This window comes from Schistocerca nitens, chromosome 9, assembly GCF_023898315.1.
Source record: "Schistocerca nitens isolate TAMUIC-IGC-003100 chromosome 9, iqSchNite1.1, whole genome shotgun sequence".
Classification (NCBI taxonomy): Eukaryota; Metazoa; Arthropoda; class Insecta; order Orthoptera; family Acrididae; genus Schistocerca; species Schistocerca nitens.
Genome location: NC_064622.1, coordinates 222,507,870 through 222,518,173, shown reverse-complemented (window position 1 = coordinate 222,518,173; position 10,304 = coordinate 222,507,870).

Here is a 10,304-nt window from a genome sequence, read left to right as displayed (position 1 = left end):
TATATATATATATATATATATATAAAACTGTTCAATTTTTTTTTTTTGCTATGAAAACACGTGACAGCAAAACTGTGAAACCGAACGCATTTTCAAATTTTTTTCACATCAAAAATACCTTTGCCGTCCACAATTACGAACAAACAAACAAAAAAAGTCAACCAAATACGTATAGCCGTTCTCAAGTGATGATCTTTCACAATTTATTTTGATTCTCGATTTTTCAAGAATTTGCTTTCATGCAAACGTTGTCCTAACAATTACAAACACAACAAAGTCAAAAATTAACCAAGTCTGACGAGAAATATAATTAATTAAGAAAGACGAAGCCATTATATATAAGATATTCTGTATAACTACTAAGAGAATTTAAAAAGTAAAATCTGTCATAATCTACTCATTAAAACGTATTAGTATGTTATTAAAGGTTTCACAAAGTTACAAAAGTATTACAGTTTGAAACTGTATATGTCAGGGGGGGGGGGGGCAGAGTACCTCATCTCCTCAAATTATCCAGACTATATCCATGCACTAGTCAAGAAAGAGAGCACTTAGCTACTTCCGACTCACATATGTGACAACCCCCACAAAATGATGAAAGGAAGAAGTTTGTCCTTTGATTTAAGCCATTATAAATGGTTTGCGACTTTGAAAACAATAGGTTTGTTTATACATAATTTTTCTGCTACCAGTCATGATTTTCCTTTATTTATATTTTATTTCAGTATAAGAGAACTAAATAATTAAATATAAGAAAACTGAAAGTACAAGTTTTTCAAAAATTTGCCACGAATTACATACAAAAATCGATAACCAACTAAAAATGCGTGTTCTTTATATGTTGCAGTAAAGTCAACAGAAGAATCTCATACACCAAAAACGTTACGCAAAAATGGCACAGTGCACAGAGAAAGATGCACTTGAAAATGGGAATCATTTCCCGAAACGCGTCGTGTAAAATACAACATAAATAAAAAAATCGTGACTGCTAGCAGAAACGTTATTTATAAACAAACCCACAGTTTATCGTTTACTACATTTTCGCTGTTCATGCAAGGAAACTGTCGCATCAGGCATGACGTTTTAATTTATTTTTTCTTTAATACTAACTGTACCAGAAATACATTTTGCAAACATTTATCCACACATACCATCGAGCGTATCTGCAAAATTATATCATTATGCGACACACACTTCAGCAGATTTGATGTCATAAACTGCGAACAGCGTCAAAAAATAGCTTTTCCTTAAAGCAGAGCACAAATTACCCACACTATAATCATCCAATGTTTTCACTTGGCAACTTCCAACAGACTTACAAAGTAAATCTTTTCCAAACATTCTCTTTCTCACATTTTTAACGTTAAATATTTAGCACTTAACCAATTTGTAAGGTACTCAGACGTTTGAAGATACTTTGCACATGGAAGATCGATTCTTGAAATAATCAGGGGTAGTGGTATACTGGTGCACTCTAATATATGACATTCGCCTTCTACTGTCTCTCGGTTTACCTCAGGAAGTTCAGCTTCTCTTTTCCTGAACAAGTAGCATGTTTGTTTAAAATGCCCACACTTTATTGTTCCCTATCATCTAACGGTCACGTCAACTCAAAGTTGTATTCTTTAATGTATTCTTTAATATTGGTATTTCTCTTGAGCCGAGAAATACGTTGGCCATGAAGCATGAATTTAAACACGCTCCCTCTACAAACATTACCCAATGCGCAAATCTTTTATACTACCTACCGCGCAGAATGAAATTCTGAGCGTGTCTCTTGCGGAGCTTGATTCCTGACGCCAAAAGATGTTCTGAAGCACGAATTTCTCTTCTTGTAAATGTTTCCGTAGTTTATTACGTAGTTGTTTTCTTAATCTGCACTATTTACAATTGTAAAAAAACGTCGACACCTGAAGAAGTTTCTTTTTGCATTTGTAATTAAATGCATTATAATGACGTAACTGAGTGGCGGAAAAACCACGTGGAGTTTGGACCCATAACCGAAGCGTGAATGAAGTCATCATATTTCTTGGTGTATCACAGTGGACTGTCCAACGTACTAGGAACAACGTCGTGCACGCGGTCATGTAAAACGGTCTAAAAACAGTGGTCGTCAAAAGATCCGACCGTAGACGAGTGTCAGGTCTTGTCAACGACAATCGGTTTTAAACCCGACAGGAACTGCTTCTGTCATTAATGCACGTTCATCTCAACGAGTTTCGAGAGAATATAGCGAAGGGAACTGGTACAGAGCTGCACGTCTTCAATGGGCCGAACAGCACTGAAACTGAATGAAAGGTGAATGGGGGCGTGTAGGATGATCGACGAGTGACGACTTTGCCTCTTTTCAAATCATGCAAGGCGTAGAATACACGGATGGCCCAATGAGCCGTTTAACTCACACTGCGTGGAGGGTGTAATTGCGGCCGGATGTGGTTCTGTGATCTTTTGAGGATGTATTTCCCACAACGATTTAGGTCCTTTTATTCAGGTTACCGTGAACATAAACCAGAACGAAACTTCCTGGCAGATTAAAACTGTGTGCCCGACCGAGACTCGAACTCGGGACCTTTGCCCTTCGCGGGCAAGTGCTCTACCATCTGAGCTACCGAAGCACGACTCACGCCCGGTACTCACAGCTTTACTTCTGCCAGTATCTCGTCTCCTACCTTCCAAACTTTACAGAAGCTCTTCTGTGAACCTTGCAGAACCAGCACTCCTGCAAGGTTCGCAGAAGAGCTTCTGTAAAGTTTGGAAGGTAGGAGACGAGATACTGGCGGAAGTAAAGCTGTGAGTACCGGGCGTGAGTCGTGCTTCGGTAGCTCAGCCGACCGCGGTGGTCTCGCGGTTCTAGGCGCGCAGTCCGGAACCGTGCGACCGCTACGGTCGCAGGTTCGAATCCTGCCTCGGGCATGGATGTGTGTGATGTCCTTAGGTTAGTTAGGTTTAAGTAGTTGTAAGTTCTAGGGGACTTATGACCACAGCAGTTGAGTCCCATAGTGCTCAGAGCCATTTGAACCATTTTTTTGATTCGTTAGCTCAGATGGTAAAGCACTTGTCCGCGAAAGGCAAAGGTCCCGAGTTCGAGTCTCGGTCGGGTGCACAGTTTTAATCTGCCAGGAAGTTTCATATCAGCGCACACTCCGCTGCTGAGTGAAAATCTCATTCTGGAAAAACCAGAACGTTTATTTCAACATTCTCTTCATCTGGATGGTGAGTATGTTGCAGACAGTCCCGTCTTCCGAGATGACAACATCCGCTTGACGAACACTGAAGCCCTCCCCGCATCTCGGTTGGCCGCTGAATCATCCGATATTAATCTCATAAAGCGTGTCTGTGACTCTTTGGAACAGTGAATGATGCGTAGCTATCCCCGCTGTTTCGTAGCTGTACTGCATCTACACTGTGGTGGAAAAAGTCACGGGACAATGATATGGACATATACATATGGCGGTAGTATTGCATACACAAGCTATAAAAGGGCATCGCATTGGCGGAGCTGTCATTATTACTCACGTGATTCATGTGAAAACGTTTCCGACGTGATTATGGCCGCAGGACGTGATTAACAGACTCTGAACGGGAAATGATGGATATAGAGGCATGGGACATTTCATTTCGGAAATCGTGAGAGAATTCAATATTCCGGGACCCACAGCATCAAGAGTGTGCCAAGAATACTAAATTTCAGCCATTACTTCACAGCGCCGATGGTCTTGACTTGACCGAGAGAAACGGCGTTTGCATGGAGTTGTCAGTGCCAACAGACAAGGAGAAATCAATGTGGGACGTGCAACTAATGTATCTGTTGGGGCAGTGCGGCGAAATCTGGCGTTGACAGGCCATGGCAGGAGACGACCGACGCGAGTGCCTTTGCTAACAACACGACGTCGCCTGCAGTGCCTCTTCTGGGCTTGCGACCGTCTCGACTGGATCCTAAACAACTGGAAAACCGTGGTCTAGTCAGACGAGCCCCGATTTCAGTTGGTAAGAGCTGATGATAGGGTTCGATTGTTGCGCAGACCCCAAGAAGCCATGGGCCCAAGATGTTGGTTGGCTGATGATTTGGGGAAGGGGACCAAACAGCGAGATCATCGGTTCTACTGGAGTAGGGACGGATCGGGAAGGAAGTTGGCCGTGCCCTTTCAAAGCAACCATACCGGCATTTGCCTGGAGCGATTTAGGGAAATCACGGAAAACCTAAATCACGACGGGCGGGCGCGGGTTTGAACCGTTGCCCTCCCGAATGTGAGTCCAGTGTGCTAACCACTGCGCCATCTCACTCGGTGAACCATGCTGTCGGTTGGTGGTGGCTCCAAAATGTTGTGTGATGGACTGGGTCCTCTGGTCCAACCGAACCGAACATTGAGTGTGGTTACGTTCGGCTACTTGGAGGCCATTTGCTTTCATCAACTTCATGTTCCCAAACAACGATGCGCCATGTCACCGGGGCACAATTGTTTGCGATTGGTTTGAAGGGCATTCCGGACAGTTCGAGCGAATGATTTGGTCATTCAGATCGCCTGACATGAATACAATCGAACATTTATGGTACATATTCGAGAAGTAGGTTCGTTCACAAAATCCTGCACCGGCAACATTTTTGCAATTACGGACTGCTACAGAGGCAGCATGGCTCAATATTTTTGCAGGTGACCTCCAACGACTTGTTGGGGTCATGCCACATCGCACTGCTGCACAACGCCAGGCGTAGGGAGGTCCAACACGATATTAAGATGTGTCCCATGACTTTTTTCGTCTCAGTGTAATCATCAATGAATGGCTTCAACTGTGTATTTCATACTTCTTCTGGGTATTTCATAGTTCTTGCTGAAATCAGGCAGTTACGAAGGCCAGAGAACGTGTGACACAGTATTGTCGCAAATTCTCCAGGGCGTGGCAGACTGTGTATCCCACGTGTCTATATACCTTTGATATACACCGGGAACCAATGATTTCTTTAAATATTCTTCAATTTGTGTCTCTGATTTTTCTTCTTCTTCTTTTCCTTTAGCGTTTGCACAGCCTAGTGGCAGGGTCCAGTGAGCGAATTCACGGTCTTCATTTTGTTCAGCCGTGCGCCATTTCAGGATTAAGATTTCTGGTCTTCTGGTCGTTCTGACGAGTGTTGGTTCATCGCAGTCTTGGTGGTCCCCCGGTCTCTTTCCGATGACTTCCGCTGCGAATTCTGCCTCTGCAACGGTATCATCATCCTCTGTGCGTAGCACCCATCGACTCCAAAACGCTTCGTGACAGTGTCGTTCGAAACGTGATCTAGTCGAGTGATGCCACCTATCCATTCAAGTATCTTAGACTCTGTGACCCCCAATCGTCTTTCTGCCTCTTTTGCAGGTGGCCAACTCTTCGTGACGCAGGGAGCAATTTTGATACTCTCGGTAGATCTTCTCCTTCAACGTTGATAATTGCGATTTTTCACTATTCTCTGTTCCTTTACTCATTATGTGCCGTTTTATGTCCAATATGTATGGACGTTAACAGAGAAAAGGGATGTCATGTTGCCTGATATTAGGCTCGAGGTGGAAATCACTCTTTGCAGCCAACTAGTTCAAGACTTATTAAGCGGTAATGCTGCTTTTGTCCGTGCCGACAAGTGAAACGGAGCACCGGAGACGGGTGGATAGCTCCGCAACAAGGTCAGTGCGCTGGCAGGAGGTTGCTCAGACTGCCAATCGCCGACGGACTTCAGCAGCCACACCCAGACACGCGGCGCGAGGAGTGGCTGCGATGGATGGCGGCAGTCCTTCGAGTTGGCCGCGAGTGTCAGCCGGCCACTAATGGCGGTGCTCAGCGCGACGTGCCAGCCAGTTTATTGCCAGCGCTAATCCGGGCTCCCGGGACCAATAAAGCCAACTGTAAAGGACGGCCAAACCACTGGGTTCGACTGCGGCTGCGGCTGTGGCCAAGGTTATGATTACCGGCAGCAGTGGCGAGCCGTTGAATTAATGCAGAGCGCGCTAAGGCAGGGCGGGGGCGGGAGCGACCTCTCCGGTGGCCAGCCGTTAACAGCTGACGCCCCCCCCTCCCCCTTCCCAAGGACAGCAGCGTAGCGGACGCCAGCCACTGAAGCGCTGCCATATACACTCCTGGAAATTGAAATAAGAACACCGTGAATTCATTGTCCCAGGAAGGGGAAACTTTATTGACACATTCCTGGGGTCAGATACATCACATGATCACACTGACAGAACCACAGGCACATAGACACAGGCAACAGAGCATGCACAATGTCGGCACTAGTATAGTGTATATCCACCTTTCGCAGCAATGCAGGCTGCTATTCTCCCATGGAGACGATCGTAGAGATGCTGGATGTAGTCCTGTGGAACGGCTTGCCATGCCATTTCCACCTGGCGCCTCAGTTGGACCAGCGTTCGTGCTGGACGTGCAGACCGCGTGAGACGACGCTTCATCCAGTCCCAAACATGCTCAATGGGGGACAGATCCGGAGATCTTGCTGGCCAGGGTAGTTGACTTACACCTTCTAGAGCACGTTGGGTGGCACGGGATACATGCGGACGTGCATTGTCCTGTTGGAAAAGCAAGTTCCCTTGCCGGTCTAGGAATGGTAGAACGATGGGTTCGATGACGGTTTGGATGTACCGTGCACTATTCAGTGTCCCCTCGACGATCACCAGTGGTGTACGGCCAGTGTAGGAGATCGCTCCCCACACCATGATGCCGGGTGTTGGCCCTGTGTGCCTCGGTCGTATGCAGTCCTGATTGTGGCGCTCACCTGCACGGCGCCAAACACGCATACGACCATCATTGGCACCAAGGCAGAAGCGACTCTCATCGCTGAAGACGGCACGTCTCCATTCGTCCCTCCATTCACGCCTGTCGCGACACCACTGGAGGCGGGCTGCACGATGTTGGGGCGTGAGCGGAAGACGGCCTAACGGTGTGCGGGACCGTAGCCCAGCTTCATGGAGACGGTTGCGAATGGTCCTCGCCGATACCCCAGGAGCAACAGTGTCCCTAATTTGCTGGGAAGTGGCGGTGCGGTCCCCTACGGCACTGCGTAGGATCCTACGGTCTTGGCGTGCATCCGTGCGTCGCTGTTGAGCAATTCGGCGGTACGTCCACCCGGCCTCCCGCATGCCCACTATACGCCCTCGCTCAAAGTCCGTCAACTGCACATACGGTTCACGTCCACGCTGTCGCGGCATGCTACCAGTGTTAAAGACTGCGATGGAGCTCCGTATGCCACGGCAAACTGGCTGACACTGACGGCGGCGGTGCACAAATGCTGCGCAGCTAGCGCCATTCGACGGCCAACACCGCGGTTCCTGGTGTGTCCGCTGTGCCGTGCGTGTGATCATTGCTTGTACAGCCCTCTCGCAGTGTCCGGAGCAAGTATGGTGGGTCTGACACACCGGTGTCAATGTGTTCTTTTTTCCATTTCCGGGAGTGTAGTATCCTAGACAGTACAGTTGCTCCTCAATGTCAAAAGGGAACCTTAATGTATTATGAGGTTTTCTTGAGAGCTATCCGCGAATGGGGCAGGACGGGTACCAGTGTATGGGGGTGGGTATGGTATTGGTATCCTATGTATTCTTCACAATATATATCACGATGACTGTTTAGAACCTTCTAGCTGTTGCCACACATAGTTATAACTATCATGATCTGTCTACGTAACCTACGCCGCAACACATACAAGTGCCAGCAGATCTCAACTAGGAGGTAAGGTTTCAATGAGAGCGGGGCAATAAATTGTTCTCATTACAATTTGTTCGGAAAGCAGATGCGGAAGGACGAGGCAGCGTGCCGTTTCATAACAGTATGACTGAGTCAAATTTCAAATCAGTCTAAATTGTCTGCTGGAGTGATGGCATACGGAGTTGAGGTTGGCGAGCAGCGCAATATACCGGATGAAGCCATTAACCCCAGCGGCGTCTCAGCTGAATACATGTGGATCAGGTCATGTATTATATCAGGGTCTTCTAAGAACTAGTTTTCACAGCAATGAATTATCCGACAAGGATTTTAATTCAGAATGATTTTACATGTAATATTTTACATAGTACGGATAAAAACAACCTGTTAAAATGGTAGATTAGGTTAGAGGGCATCAAATGCTGTAAGATCTTCCGGATAACCGCAAGTCGCAAAAACAGCGTTGTACAGCAATGGCCATAAAACGATAGCCAATGGGCGAAAAGCGCGCAGGTTCTTCCAAGTAAGGGAATGTGTTGGAAGTCTCCAGTAATACGGTTTTGCCCTACAAAGTTGCCGCAGTGTTAAATTCGTGACATTACAGTACGTTTAGCGTAGCTGATACAATAGCAAAGGTTCACCCACAAACGACCACATAAAATTCCCGTCTAACGTAACCAGCCATGAACAGGAATTTAAAGATTGCCTCGCTTTGACTCTTCAGCTGAAACCGTTACCTTCAGCTAATCTATTTAATAACTGCGCTCTTCGGCATAACAGGCAGTAGGTGCGGCAAGTTCGTTTGTATGCACACACTTCCGCGCGCCCTTCACAGACTGTCAGTCGTTTTATCGCCTTAGCTCAACAATAGTGCGTTTCCGACATCTGGTTAACTGGGAAATTTTGCTCTATTCGAAGTCCCCTACCCTGATCTCACTGAATTATTAGATTATTTTCCTCCAGCCTGTATGTATTATTTATATTTGCCATTGAATGACCAGAGCTACCGCGATCGTCACGCGATAAATCTACTGACGGAAAAAAATCGCAACACCAAAAAGTAATTCATGTAGAGTATTGAAATTCCGGGAATACATTTATCAAGCTTACATACTTAAATGATTAACACTGCAAGATCACAGGCTAATGTAAGCGCGAGATAGCCATTGCATATGGGAAATGTTGGTGCATTTGGAATTTCGAAATTTGTGTTAAGGTTCTATGGGACCAAACTGCTGAGGTCATCGGTCCCGTGGCTTACACACTAATTAAATTAACTTACGCTAAGGACAACACATATACCAATGCCCGAGGGAGGACTCGAACCTCCGACGGGGGGAGCCGCGTGAACTGTGACAAGGCGCCCCAAACCGCACGGCTCCCCCGCGCGGCGCTGGTGCATTAATAACCGGTGTAATCACCTGAATTAATGTTGTTTGTGGACGACGCTGGAGTTGTCGTCCGATGATGTCTCATATGTGCTCAACTGGAGACAGAGCTGGTGATCTAACAGGCCAAGGAACACGTCGACACTCTGTAAAGTATGTTGGGTTAGAACAGCGGTATGTGGGCGAGCGTTATCTTGTTGGAAAATACCTCCAGGAACGCTGTTCATGAATGGCAGCGTAACAGGTCGAATCTCCAGACTGACATATAAATTTGTAGTTAGGGTGTATTGGGTAACCACGAGAGTGCTCCTGCTGTCATATGAAAGCGTACCCCAGACCCTAAGTCCAGGTGTAGGTCCAGTGCGTCTAGCATGCAGACAGGTTAGTTGCAGGCCCTCAATTGGCTCCTTCTAACCCATATACGGACATCACTCGACCTAGGCAGGACCAGCTTTCATCATAAAATACAACAGACCTACGCCCTGTCCTCCAATGACCTCTCGCTAGACACCACTGAAATCGATAATGGGGGTGGTTTGGAGTCAGTGGAATGCACGCCACACGGCGTCTGGCTCGGAGCTATCCATGAAGTAAGCGATTTGTAACGGTTCGTTGTGTTACTATGATGCCAACAGTTGCTCAAATTGCTGCCACAGATGCAGTAGGATGCGCCGGAAGCATACGCCGGACACGATGGCCTTCCCTCTAGGTGGCCGTCCAGTGCTCTATCTTCTTGTGACCACCGGTGTCAGCAGTCACGTACAGTGCCAGTGCCAAGTCTTTCTGCAGCATCGCAGTTCAGACTCAGAGAGGTGTTGATAACGGCGTCTTTGTGGCCTTAAATACATTCTTGAGTAGCATCAACTCACCACTTTCAATTTCGAACGACCGTTACAGCGTGAATTTAAAGCACACTTGATTTGCATTCTCATATGCACTCTTATGCGCCTGGCGTGAAATCTGGAGAGACATCATCTTTCAGATATAGAAACAAGCCTACCAGCTATTTCCGTCGGTGTATACTGTCTTTTATTTATTAGTCACAAACACATATTTCTGTTAACGCTGTCAGAAGCGATTTGGCTAATTACTGTCAGCAACAGCTGGGCATCTGGCGGATCTCCCAGCTGGACCTAGCTTGCCATCTGGATGGAAACCGCGTGGTGATGGCACAGAAGCCCGCCGCCACAGGCCGTGGCGGTGCTACTCCTAGATCCTCTGCCGCCAGCTGCAGCAAAG